This window comes from Chlamydotis macqueenii, chromosome Z, assembly GCF_036417535.1.
Source record: "Chlamydotis macqueenii isolate bChlMac1 chromosome Z, bChlMac1.mat, whole genome shotgun sequence".
NCBI classification, from domain to species: domain Eukaryota; kingdom Metazoa; phylum Chordata; class Aves; order Otidiformes; family Otididae; genus Chlamydotis; species Chlamydotis macqueenii.
Window position 1 is genome coordinate 42,278,193 of NC_141593.1, and position 13,407 is coordinate 42,291,599.

Here is a 13,407-nt window from a genome sequence, read left to right on the forward strand (position 1 = left end):
TAGCAGATCTGGCAGTTTACTAGATTAACCAAAGTTTTTCTGCAGTGTCCTTTCTAGGCAATCAGAGACATGGAAATTCTTATCACCTGTGGTTGTCCCAGGTCATGGTATTGCTCACACATTAGCTGTGCAGATTTCACTGTTCTGCCCATTACAAAGCTAAGTTCAAACCTGGGTAAACAAGAGAGTGCTTCAAGAAGTCAATCAAGGAGTGTAAACAGAAAAATTATTCAAATAATTAAAGGCTAGTATGAGAAAAGATATACTCGGTGGGTATTGAGAGTACATGGCTCTGAGCTGATAACATAAAAATCTATGAAGGTGGTGAGATTTGTGCGAAGTGAGAGAACGTGGCACTTGAGCAGAAAACAAACCTCTATCTGTATCATAAAGTCACAATTTACAGTACAGGATCAGACTGATACCATTCTGACTGCTTGCTTGTGGTCTCCTGCAGGGACAGCTGGCTTTTAAATGCTTCATATTTATGAGGAGAACTTAGTGCTGCTTCACATAGTGCTATAAATGGTGAGGATTATTCAGCTGCATAGTCCAAAATAGACTAGGAGGAGATTTAGTGCTCCTCCTGCTACTCCAACATGCCTGATGTTTGTCTCTCAGCATTTCCTGCAACATCAGGACACTCCTTTTCCGCCAAGCGTGAACAATTTTGTAACATACAGGGCTGGCTGTAGACCTTGACTTTCCCTAGGGACACCAGCTATTACTGATGAGGAGTGACCACAGCCTGAAGCTGCCCTCTAGGCACCCAACACACCACTACAAAGTGGAGAGAGAGACTAGCCAGGAAGATCTCCAGGGGAGACCTGTGTCTTAAAGGAACTCCGTTTAGAGGAGCGATGAACAGCAATGAAATGTTGCTCTCTGAATATGCCTTCCCTACAAGGATCATCAGCTAATGTGTAACTCCCCAGGTATAACAGTGGGATCCTTGGACCCTAATGCACTCTGTGCAACTGAAAACCATATTTGCACCTTGCTCTCGTTTCTGCAGGGTTCACTCACAGCAGAGAGGAATTGCGCTGGGGAAAGTCCTGCAGAGACAACATAATGGGGAGCTGGTGGTGCTGAGGGAGGGACAGTGTCCATCTGCTGAAAAGGAGTCTTTTCCAAGTCAGGGCCCCAAGTTGCTGCACCTGTCCAGGAGGACTCCAGAGCTCCATGCCTCCTCCTGCCAGAGCACTCCAGCTGCAACAACACTAACAACACGTGCTCTGGAGCCATCTTCTTCTTCCTCTATGTGCCCGCCTCCCACCTCTCCAGCAGCAACACTTCATTTCTAGTAATGACAGAGACTCAGTCTGTAGTTTTCAGAGATCCATTTCCCTCTGAAATAATTAAATTACCGTTGAGAGTCTGCAAGCCCCCTTGGGGACTAACACATACCCCAGTTGCTGGCCTGGCTTTGCCTTGGCCAGCTCCTGGGATGCCCTTCTAGAGCCACTTGTATGGTGGCTTCTTGTATGGTGGCAGCAAAGAGGCCTGGGGGCTGTCAACCCTTCTCTTCGGGGGGCATTGGGACCTGCCATGCAAGCCGTCCCTGCCCCAGCTGGGAGAGGAAAGACCTGCATCCCTCTCCCCCAGCCCCTTGTGGGGCTTCTCAGAGGGATCATGCTGAAGGGCAGTGATTGAGGCGCTGGAGAGATCATCCACAGTGGGACAAGCAGGTCTGCCGGAGAGGGCCAGGCTGGAGATGGGAGCACTCCCTGGGGAGGCCGCAGGGCCAAGGGCAGCCACAGGGCAGCCCTTCTGCCCCCCAGCAGCACAAGTCCTCCAGGTCCAAGCGTCAGCAGGCATCCTCACTGCACTGAAGCACGACGAAGTCGATGAGCCAGGAAGCCATCAAGTCTGTGTAGGCTTGCAGGGAGTGCTCCAGCAGCTGGTCTCTTCATCCAACCTAAAGATGCACAGGCTGGACATGATGAGGTCCTCCACCACAGCCATCTCCCAGTGCTTGGTGCCAAAGAGCAGCTGTAGCTCCTGATACAGCCGGGGCAGCACAGGCTTGAGGATCTCTGGGTGGTCTAGGAAGAGTGACACCAAGATATAGAACTGGAGGCCTCCTGCAGCAGCCCTGGGCGCCAGGCACACAGACCATGCTCGGGAGGCCATTGGGCAATGGGGGATGTGGGCATTCGGGCATCTTTGAGCTCTCTCAGCCTGCTGGACAATGACTGATGGCTCTGCAGTGGGTGTGATAACAACCTCTGAGAACTCGTCGTCTGCTCGCACCGAGTGCATGATGGAGCTGATAGACCTCTTGCAGAGAGGGCAGCCAGCCTTGCTCTCTGCCCAGTACAGGATGCAGCTGGGTCAGAACTGGTGGAGGCATGGCATTACGTAGGTGATGTTCTCCCAGATGTCAAGGCAAATGTGGCAGCAGCTGTCCAACGCCATGTCCATGCCCTCGGTACACTGAGGCGGGCCAGGAAGAGCTGGGAATAAGGAGCTGCTCCCCCTTGCTAGCGCTGCAGCAGCAGGTGTTGTACTGCAAAAGAGAGGCTGTGGTCGTCTGCTGGCCCAGGGAGGGTGGAAGGAAACTCTCTGGGCTCCTCTGTGGTTCTGGTATTTCATGTTCTGTCCCCAGGAAAGAGCCAGGCTCTGGCTGTGTTGTGGGCAGCTCCCCAAGCCCCAGTGCCCACCCACAGCCACTCTGGGGTGAGGTGTCCCTGCACAACACACCTCTGCTGCTGTGACCGAGCCTCCTGGGTGCCCCACCTGCTGAAACCAGGTAGGGCTGGGGCAAATCCTGTGAGGGCTCTGCGGAAGGACACTGAGATCTGCCGTCAGCAGCTCCCAGAGCATGACCCCAGCACAGAGCCAAAGCCTTGCTCTGCCCACCAGGCCTCACAGACACGCTCAGCTGGAGTGAAGGCACAAGACAACTGGGCAAGATGCTGCTGATACAAGCAGAGAGGGCTGCATGGTCCCAGTCCATTCCTGGGGATGTCACAGACCACTTCTCAAGGCCATTACAATAGGCCATCCTCACCCCTAGCACTTGCCCCAGCAGTGCTCCTGTCCCAGCACACATCTCTGGCTACTGCAATGCCACCGTCCACTCCATCACCATGTCCTTTGCCACTCACCAAGGCTTCAGCCATGTCTTCCCAGGGCCCCATCAGGTAACTCTGGCCATGGTCCACATCTCCAGGCAAACATAGCAAGAGGGTTCATTTGATAACACCTCGTGCCTTGATTCTGTGATGCATTAAATGATCTTTCACTAAAACTTTATCATCCATTAAAGGGTCTTAGGTAGAAACGTTATCAAGTATTCTAGCTTATGCAAACAGGTAATGTGAAATGTCTGCTGAGAGGAAAGTTCTAGAGGACTAAAGCACCCTAAATCTGCTTATTACGTCAAGGACATCATCAAAGCTCTAGGCGGTATGCTGTAGGGCAACCTGAAATGGTTATTGTAGTGAAATGAGCCTCCAAATATTTGGAAGCTATTATAAGGGGTTAGGTAGTCGAAAAATTCTGTTTCCACTATCAAAAAATGTATTAGGCAACAGCTGTATTAAAAGTAATTTAAAAGGTGCCCTGTGATTTTTGTGCCTCTGGCCTGTTTTCTGTAGTTTCAATCCGAATATTTGTTTGTTCTGTTTTGCTTTCAAAACAATTTCTGCAGACAGAAAGTACACACATGTTTGTTGAACTCTTAGATCTACCAGAGGGAAGATGGTAAAAGTCACAAAAGCGATTTGGGTTGAATTCTGCCATCATTTGGCAGTTGGCTGGAGTTAACTTGATCTTTCCCACAAAACTGAGAGGGAAACTGATAGTTTCCACCCACTGGATGGTTTCTGTTGGGGCATCCTTGGGGTGAGAGGACAAGGAACATGGCTTTGCACTGTGAAAGCCAGCTCAGAGCATGATTGACACATCTCAACCACAGGAATCTTCCTTATTCCTCTTTTTCATTTCTGTTTTGTATAAAGAGAGTACTAAATCAAGTATCTTAAAAGAGGGAACTTGGTCAAGGAAACATCTACCCTTTGAAAAATAGTCGGAGCACTTTACAAATTCCGTTATTTCAATTCTCACCTTCTAAAATGATTAGTGTATATTAAAATCTATTATGTCTCAGAAGACCTCCTAAGTAAAGCAAGACCTATTTCTTAAAACAGAATTTTAAAAGTTCTGGCCAGAACCTAAATTCAAGGCAAACCACTTATTTTGCCTCCATTCAGAACGTCATTAACAGGATGTTGTGTCCTCTGCAAAACTGAGAAAAGTTTTGTTGTGATTTTCTGTTACAAAGCCACAGATGATCCGACCATTAGTTTTTAGACATCCTGAATCACCACAAAGCTGTTTCATATTTCTTTATCTTCTGTATTTCTCTGGTATTTTTAGGAATTTCTGTAGGGAAAAAATAGATGGAATATAAGAATTTCATTTTGCATGTTCATATTACAAATATCCCAAGCTTAGTTGTTTCTGGGGTCAATTTCTAGGCTGATAAGGTCTTGAATGAATTTTTTTTTTTACTGTTTGTGACATTCAAAAGAGCTACCTGATCTTTCATGACCATAATTATGATGCCAAAAACTTTGGGTTTGTAATCCTCCTCCTGCTTTCTGGAACTTTTATCATCCAAGGTCTATGGAAAGAAAGACCGATTATCCCTTTTTGCTTTGATAGAAAAAGCAAACAAGAGTATGAATAACAGCCTATATAAAAATCTTTAAAGTAAAAGCAGTTTCTGTTCAGAGCAAGTAATAGATTTAACATTAGAGGTGTTTGATTTTGGCAAGTTACTATTTCTCATTCTGCTTTAAACATAATTATTTTGCATACTTTCATTTGAAAATAAGCACGAGATAAAAACAGATGTTGGAATTCTTGCAATAGGATATTTTAGGGAACTTTGAGCTTTTTTATTATGTAAATAAACTAATAATATTTTATAGCTACCCTGTCAAAATGTCTGTGTGCTCTACATATATTAATACAAAGATGAAGAAGTTCTTGTCAGATTTTTTGTTCTTTTTCCAACACGTATGACTTGATGGAATCATTTGAAGACGGTGAGATTGAAACAGCATTTACTAGTTACTGGAGTGCAATGAAAGACCTAACTGTATGCTCCATATAAAATTGCATTAATGTAATAATAAAGCTGCATTCAAGAACTCCAAAGTCGCCTGTACAGACTCCATTCAGCCTCCCTATGCTTATAAATTACTGTACAATCTTTAAGTATAATTTTTTTTTTCACCTTGCATTTATGCCTCCTTCACTGCATGAAAGAGCATCTGTACTCTTAAGGAGTGACTATTAAATATGCTGTTTCATCCCTGTTGTTCAATGTGAGATCTCCTGCTTTATTAACTTCACACTATTCAAAGTATGCTGAAACCAAAATCCTCAAGCTCCTTGCAGGACTTTTAGAAACAGATTTTTTAAAAATACAGTAATGGTCATCATTGTATTTCTGTTTAGCAAGCTCAAAATGTTTAAGCAAGAGAGTGGGGGGTTTTCCTCCACTTTTTTCTCTGGGACCTGGAGTGTTGAGAATTTAAGATGCAAAATAACTGCAAATGCTCAGTGCCCTATGAGAAATGTGAAGCATTGTACTCTGCTTCATATGTACAGAACCAGCCTCCACCAGTTTCGGCAAGTGTTTCAGTGGTCCCAAGTCAAGCATTCAGAAACCAACACTCACTAGCCACCGAGGAGCCAGGAGCAGGGACCTGGCTCACTCCATGAGGCAGAAACAGCAGTGGACACCAAATCTAGAACTTCAGGATGTCTTTAACAACTGAGCCTTTTTTGGTGGTTGATCTGTGCTTTATTTGCCATACAACTCCCGTGGTCGACAGAGAGGAGTTGAGAGGAGCTGCATTGGGCTCATTTATGACATGCTAACTCTTTTCCGCATCAGTAGTCCACAATTTTCATAGGCATTAAATATCAAAACAAGTTTAAGTCAAATTTTAAATTGCTTCTACAAGCTGCTCACATTTATGTTGTCATAAGTTTACACTGAATTTTAATTTACAGGCATATTTTGAAATAAAAAATTATACTCAGTGAATTTTTTAAGTTTCATTTAGATTAAAAATCTGCATATAGGTCTCTACTTTGAGCAAGAAGGATAGAGAGTGTATTCTCCAAAGTGAGAGTGCTTACCTGCTGAACACAGAGTAAATTGCAAGATCAGCTGAGCTCACAAGTTTTCTTGCACAGAAGTTCTAGGTCAGACATCTGAAAAATAAAAAACTGTTCTGGAATAGTTTTGGAGAACAATCACATAGGCAAAGAGGTTAGAGTCAAGGGAGATAAACTATGTGAAGTCTCAGCGCAGAGACCATGAGGTACTTGGATGAATGGTCAGGAGAAGGCTTAGTAGAAGCCGAAAAACTGGTATACGGCTGTCCGCAGGAAGGTAGTGTGCAGGGCACATGGTCTCTCGTGACCACTGCTGAACAGGAGCTGGTGATCCAGAGACAGCTCAGAAAAAGCTAGGAGAATGAATCAAAGTTTAGGAAGATGCTTTACAGGAAAACAGGCTGAAGAAGTGCAGTCCACTCACTTCAGCAAACAAAAGGCTGAAGGATGACTTCCCTGTAAGCAGGCAAAGACTAAGTGAGATCACGTACTAGCTGTATTAACAGTTAAGTACACTAAAACTAGGAAATGGGATTTTTCCTTGTCAGTCATCAGAAGTAGTTAGCAATTTAAGAAGTTTCCTCAGGATTCAGCAGATCTCAGAGTCTAATTCAGAGCTGAACTACAAATACTGCTCTCACCCGCCGCTGATGAACCTGAGAGAGGAGCTGCTTGATAACCCTTTAACCAGCATTAGTGAAAGTAAGGTGTAATGGTGCCTCTTGTTCTGCAAATCTATAAAGTCTATGCTGATTTGCAAGTGAATCTTATTAATTGTATTTAAAAGTAGTTTCAAAATCAGGTCTTTTGAAAATTTTCTGCATGGTCTCATGCCATAATCCCATAAATTATGAAAAATTGAATAATGCAGATCTTTCAGGTTTCCCTAAAACTGGAAACTCCCAGAACTTTTAGGCATTTCAACAGAAAGGAGGGAAGGGCAGAAGGACAAATGTTGTGTTAGCTGTCATTTCTTTCCCTGAGAGCATTGCTGCCAGCTTGGAGGTCAAACTATCCAAGTGCTTCTGTCCTGCTCTTCCACTGTTATACTTGCTTAGATTCCTACCTGTTAGCTCTGAATTCACCAAAATAGTTTAATGGCATCATTAGCACACATATTAAGTCTTAACAAGCATCCTGGATTTTCACTGGCTTGTGATGGTAGCCATTTCTACCTAGAAATACAAGATGTGGACTATGGCCATCTACGGTCCCAGACACAGCAGAAAGGGAATATTCCGTAGGACAGAAAAACTGTAACACAGGACTTTCACAGGGATAGAACCTTCACAGCGCTTCATTTAAGTGAAGATGTTAAACAATATTGAAAATAATGACATCTGCATACACTGGGTAAGTATGGTCCATCCTTTGCTGCAGGGTTTTAAACAATCTCTGGCTGCTAGGGGTAATTTTGTCCTGGCTAGATTAAATGTTTCCTCATATCTTTCCTAGAGCTGTCAACACTGGCTGATGGCAGAGATTATTTTTCTGTAATACAGGTACCACTGATATCACCTTGTTCACAGGTGAATCACTGACTATTCAATAAATAAAAGACAGCAGCATAAATTAAAACAAGCCAGAGGAAGAAGGTACAGGAAAACATTATTTTAACGATTCCTGGTAGCGTTTAATGGTTAATAGCTAGTGAAGGACATCTCCTTTGTCACTTCATTAGGCCAAGGCGTGCCTCATCGTCAGAGGCACTCATTCAAAAACCACATTCACCAGGGAAACACAATGTAAATATGACCTTCAGTTGCCACTCAAAGGGCTGCCTGGAAATTCTCTTTCCCACACACAAGGAGCAACATTTGCTTTTCTCCTCCAATACTTCCACACCTACAGTGTGCAATCTTCTGCTGTTTATTTGGTTGAAAGATGTTAACTGGCAGCCAGATGTGTATGGTGAAAATAATGAAATTTAAGGTGCATAAACGGGAACAGATTCTCCTCAGAACAGTCTTGCAGCTTTGAAACATGGTACACTCTGCTGAATGCCATATGGACTGCTCTTTCACTTGTTTACAAGGTTTCTCAAGGGATTATTCTAATAACTGGCATCATGTGGGGATGTGAATCTTTTACATATGTAATACTATCAGGCAATGCCTTCTAAGTGTACTACCAGTCATCATAGCTTTTATTATAGCAATCAATATTTTATATCCTTACATAGTGTAATATAACTGCCCTTCCCAATTTACAAACCTTGGGCTGGAAAATGGTATGTTTCTTCCACTGTATTGGCCTACATTATGAATGCAGCATTAAAGGACGTCACTAAAAAGAAGAAGAAAGAATGGGCTTGGTTTCGTGCTATACATGGCCATAGCCTTGAAGTGGCTGTTGATCTCTTGTAGGAAACAGTATCCCTTCTTCTGTCAGTCTACCAGGAAAATTTTCTTTCCTATCAAGACAAATACTGAAATTTAATTAGCTTAAAAATTAATTAATTTGAGAACCCAAATTTTAGAAATTTAGAGTTTTAGTGATTGCAGAAGTAATAGTGAATTTGTTGTATGTAAATTTAGTCATGTCCCTCTCTCCCTTTTTTTTTTTAGGCACTGAAAATTAGTACATTTAAACTATTTGAAACCTCTTTGCCATCTTCTTAATTTGCAATACCATAACCTCTTATCTTCCTCTTTTGGCATCGTTTAAATCCCTAGAGGCATATAGAGCCTTTCAGCTGGGAATGCGAAAATGCCTTTCCAAATTTCCTGAGACTTACTCAGCCTCCAGCAGACACATTTGGCTTAAATGTCTCTTCCTGCAAAAACACCAGAGCTCAATCAATACATAAGGCTTCCCGCACAGAAGTCTGGGGTCTCAGACACATTCTTTCCACCCTCAAATTTGACAAATACTTCTAAAGTTTGGTTGAAGTACTCCATTTGTATTATTCCATTCACAAGAGCACCTGCTAAGGGTGAACATAAATCCTTGTGATATAAATCACTAAATTTAACAAGGATATCTTTGTAGGCAGATCCTGGTTTTAAGGCAATGATTTTAAGTTATAAGGGAACACTTGTGTCCCGTTTTTGTAAAAAAAAAAAATTGTTTTCTCACATTGAGATATTGATGACACAGCTGGCAATAATTAAAGATCTGTAGGAACATAGGAGAGATGGTAGAAATAGGTCATGCAAGCCATAACCTAGAAATGTGCAATTACTTAGGATCTCTGGCCCTCCTGCTTGCAGAACCATGTGCCCAAGGATCCTGCTTCTGCAGACTAGTAGCTCTCTTCCTGCAGGGCCAAAATTTTGTATGATTCACCTAAATGAGTTGATCAGTGATTGTAAGGCATGTGATGACCCTCTTTTGGGTCTGTTTGTTCAGACAGCTTATTCTGGGTGAAGAGAGAGACACTGCAAGCAGGATATATACAACATAAAAGCATACAGTGATTATTCACTGCCTGCCATGCACAAAAGGCAGCTGGGATTTAGTGAGCTGCTAGGCAAAGTGCTAGTGTCCTGACCATCCCTACAAGGCTCTGGTGGCCAAGTAGGCACGGTCCTAGAGGCAAGGTGGGCTCCTGTGGGATACTCAGCCCCACAGAGGTGCACCTGTTACCCAGTGGCTCCCACCCAGCTGCCCTCTCACTTTCCCTAAGATTTCTAGGCTGGTGTTTTCTTTCTTGAATCCTTGACCCTCCAATGATCCCATCTCAACAACCCTCCTGCTGCCTCCAGCATTACCTTTAGTATTGCAGTGGGCATGGTCTCTCACCTGGTCATGCAGCAGTGCTCCATCAGGGCCCTCAGCACCCGGCCAGCCCTTGCCATGGTGTGGGCGGAAGCGCATGGCAGGGATTGCAGAGAGGGAGTTTCACAGGCAGCCAAGGAGTCACATGGGTCCCATTTGCCTCTGCTGTCCACAGACTAGAAACAAAGGAGGTATTTCCTGTGTCCATCTTCTTCCATTTTCTTTCACTGCCAATAGGTCCTTGGCCCATAGCCACCTTGCCCTGGTGGATAAGTCATGGATGAGGGTGATTACTCTTAAGCACTAGCCTATGTGACCCTTAAGACTGGCAGGATGTAACTTATCCTTCCCTCTCTCTCCCCATACCACAGAGCACAATTCAAAGGCAGAGGAGAATCTCCCCACGAATCTCTAAGGTCTGTGAGGCAGACGCAGCCAGGTGAACAATGTTAAGGTGAAGACCTCTTCCTCCACTGTGAGTGACAGAATTTTCTCCTCAACATAGGAAGCTGTGTGAGAGGGAATGCCACACCACGACTCAGCCTCCTTATGCAATTAGCTGAACAGGAGCTACCCCTGATTGAGTATATCAGATTTGATCTACTTCCCCATCAAAATTTAAGTCCAGGCACATAGCATGAAGGGAATTGTATAGTTAATATCTTCCTGAATTCACTCATTCCAGTGAAATAGATCTGAAAAAAACTATTATTTTGAAATATAGCTTACTTCTGTTCTTTGGACAAAAGGAACAAGTACCTGACATACTGAGTAATGAGCTACGGCATTTAAACCGATTATTTGGGGCTTCTTTCATTCTGGAACATACTCAAGGTGTACATTTGATAACAGCAAAGTTTTCAAGCAATCCTGATTGATGCGATTCTCAACAGAAAGCTTTTGTCAACAGTAAGGTCAAACCCAAAGGAAGAGGGAAATGTCACTGGCTAATCACTTAAGCTGAAGAAGTTGCTTGACCAGATGTGAGAGACTGTGTCGAATATTTGTCTCAACATTGTCGAAACATTAAACCACCACCCGAACAACAGCTTCCTGTTATCTTGCAAGGGAACTCCTGTTGTCTTGCAAACCTGAATGCAGAGCTGGTTCAGAGAAATCTAGCCCTACGCCCCGGCATGCGCCCCGAGATACATATCACCCGGTAATGGATCACCCGGTAATGGGCATGCATATCACCGCCAGGTGAGGGGTGCTAGGAAAACCAGCTCTTGAAATACAATGAAAACAACCAACATAAAAGGGGGAACATTTTTTGCTGGAATACTCTTCACTTCATTCATTCAACGGAATACATTTCTTCTTCACTTCATTCATTCATCGGAATACACTTTTGCCGGAATACACATCCACGAAACCAACATCGAGACGACCAACACCGGACAGATCGTCCCCCCATTGAGCGAACTGAACTGTCGGGACGCCGCAGCTCCGTGGTGGTAGCTATTACAACTGAAACTCTTTTCCCTCTTTCCATTCGTTCTCTCTTGCATTTACAAACTTCTTATCGGGTTAATAAAGTTACCTGGCGCTTGAGTCTGTTTTCAGTCTTAATTCTGTTCCTGAGAATATGAACAAAACCACGCTCAGGTGTGTGAGAGGTTGGTCCAGCCGCCTGTAGCCTCCCAGACTCGTCTGAGGTTGGCTAGAATACAAGGGAGCCTTCCTCTCATCCGAAATTGGAACGTGACACCAGACTGGATGCTTTAGAAGAACAAAGTAACCTAGAGCAGATGTGGATTAAATTGTACTCGTGTACAAGGGTACGCAAATATAAGATCTGTGTAAACTGAACTTTTCCCTTTTGTGGTTACACATGAGCTGTAACAGCAGGATGACTGTTGCACAGAATCTGAAAATTTTGCAACAGTCTTCACAGGACAACACCCTCCCCCCCGCCCTCCACACACACATTATTTTGGAATGCTGTCTGACCCAGTTTAGGAGTTCTCATTTGTCAGTGCATTGTACTAAGTTCAATTAAGTGGGATGCTGCATCAAAGCAAGTGTTAAGGCAGATTGTTGGCTCAGGGTTTGGGTGAGACACCTCATTCCAGTTTGTCTTCACAAAATGTACAACTGAGCCATTTTAATCTGTGGGGTCACATGGAATGTTTATATCTTTAATAAGATTTATGTAAATATGGTACAATTAAGTAAATATACAAAACAGTAAAGATCATCTGTCTTCCTTACTCTGTACTTCATGTCCTGTATATGCTGAAATGTTCATTTTCTTTTGGGAACAAAGTGAGCACGAATACAATGCTTCCATCTGAGAGTGGTTTATGTTGCCTAAATAATTAGCCAGAGAAGATAACAGTTTTGATTTAGCCCTGAAAGGCTAAGTGAGGCTAGCTAAGGAAAGAGGTCTGCAACCAACCAAGTGACGAAAGACCACCCAGTGCAAAGCAATTCAAGTCCAAAAGCCAGTAGCCTCCCAGAGCTGTTTCAGATGCTAGGGTTAAATGTAAGGACATTGCAAGCTGTAAATAAAACATGGGCTGGGTGACCTGAGTTTTGGCTTCAGCCTGCATCGTCCCAGATGCCTGGAAGGCAAATAACCTTTGTTTCATTTTCAAGTTTGAGGGGAAGCAAGACCGTTGTTCTGTTAAGAGCTAATCCCCTGCCTGGGCCATTCCTGGGCCATGGACCTACGAGTTCTGGGGAAAACCTCATTACGACCTTGACAGCTTTTCTAATAAGCTTAGAACTTACCTTACATTGAGACACTTTAAGCAGATTAAGCTGTATGAAGACTTCTGCAATTTTACATCATTTTTAGACTCAGTTGCCTTTGTCGGGGGGGGGGGGGGCGTGGGGGGGTACCAAACCAAATGAATGAGTAATAGAGTTATTCTCTAAATACAGGTCAAACAAATTGAGGCCTTCTTCTGCTGAAGTGAGCAGAACAAAATATAGGTAAGGGTAGTCTGGGGTTTGGAAAAAAGTTTTTTGTGCTAAATTGTGCAGATCCTTTGCACATTTATTATCTTACCTTTATAGGTCTGGAGGGACAGCGCAAAGAAGAGTCCTATTCCAAGTCATTACGAGTGAATGTCCCCACTCCATATTAACAGCAGTGTTTCAGATATAGAAGTACTATTGTGGAATTTTGTTAGTCAAGTTCTTTTATTATTTAGCATACAGCCCAGTGAAAATTTACAGTAGTGCTATGTGGTGCTAGTTTAAGTTTGTATTCTTCCAATCTACCATGAAAAGTGATGCATGCTAAATAACCCCATTCCAAGAAAGAAGGACACACACTAGCCACAAAAATCTTGTGGTAAGAATGCTGCATAGGCAGCAAAAAGCAGCAGCTGGTTGGCATTTGGTAACCACATAATTTGGATCAATAAATCGTATGTTGTGTGCTGTTTCCTTTGTTGCTAAACCCCTAATTTTCAACAATGATTCTTTTTTAACTGCTTTGAAAGCTGCTCTACCAATATTATGCTTTTAAAAAAAAAATCACACCTCACTTTTTCTAATAACAGAAGAATTATGGGTCTGTGTTTCATAGTTATG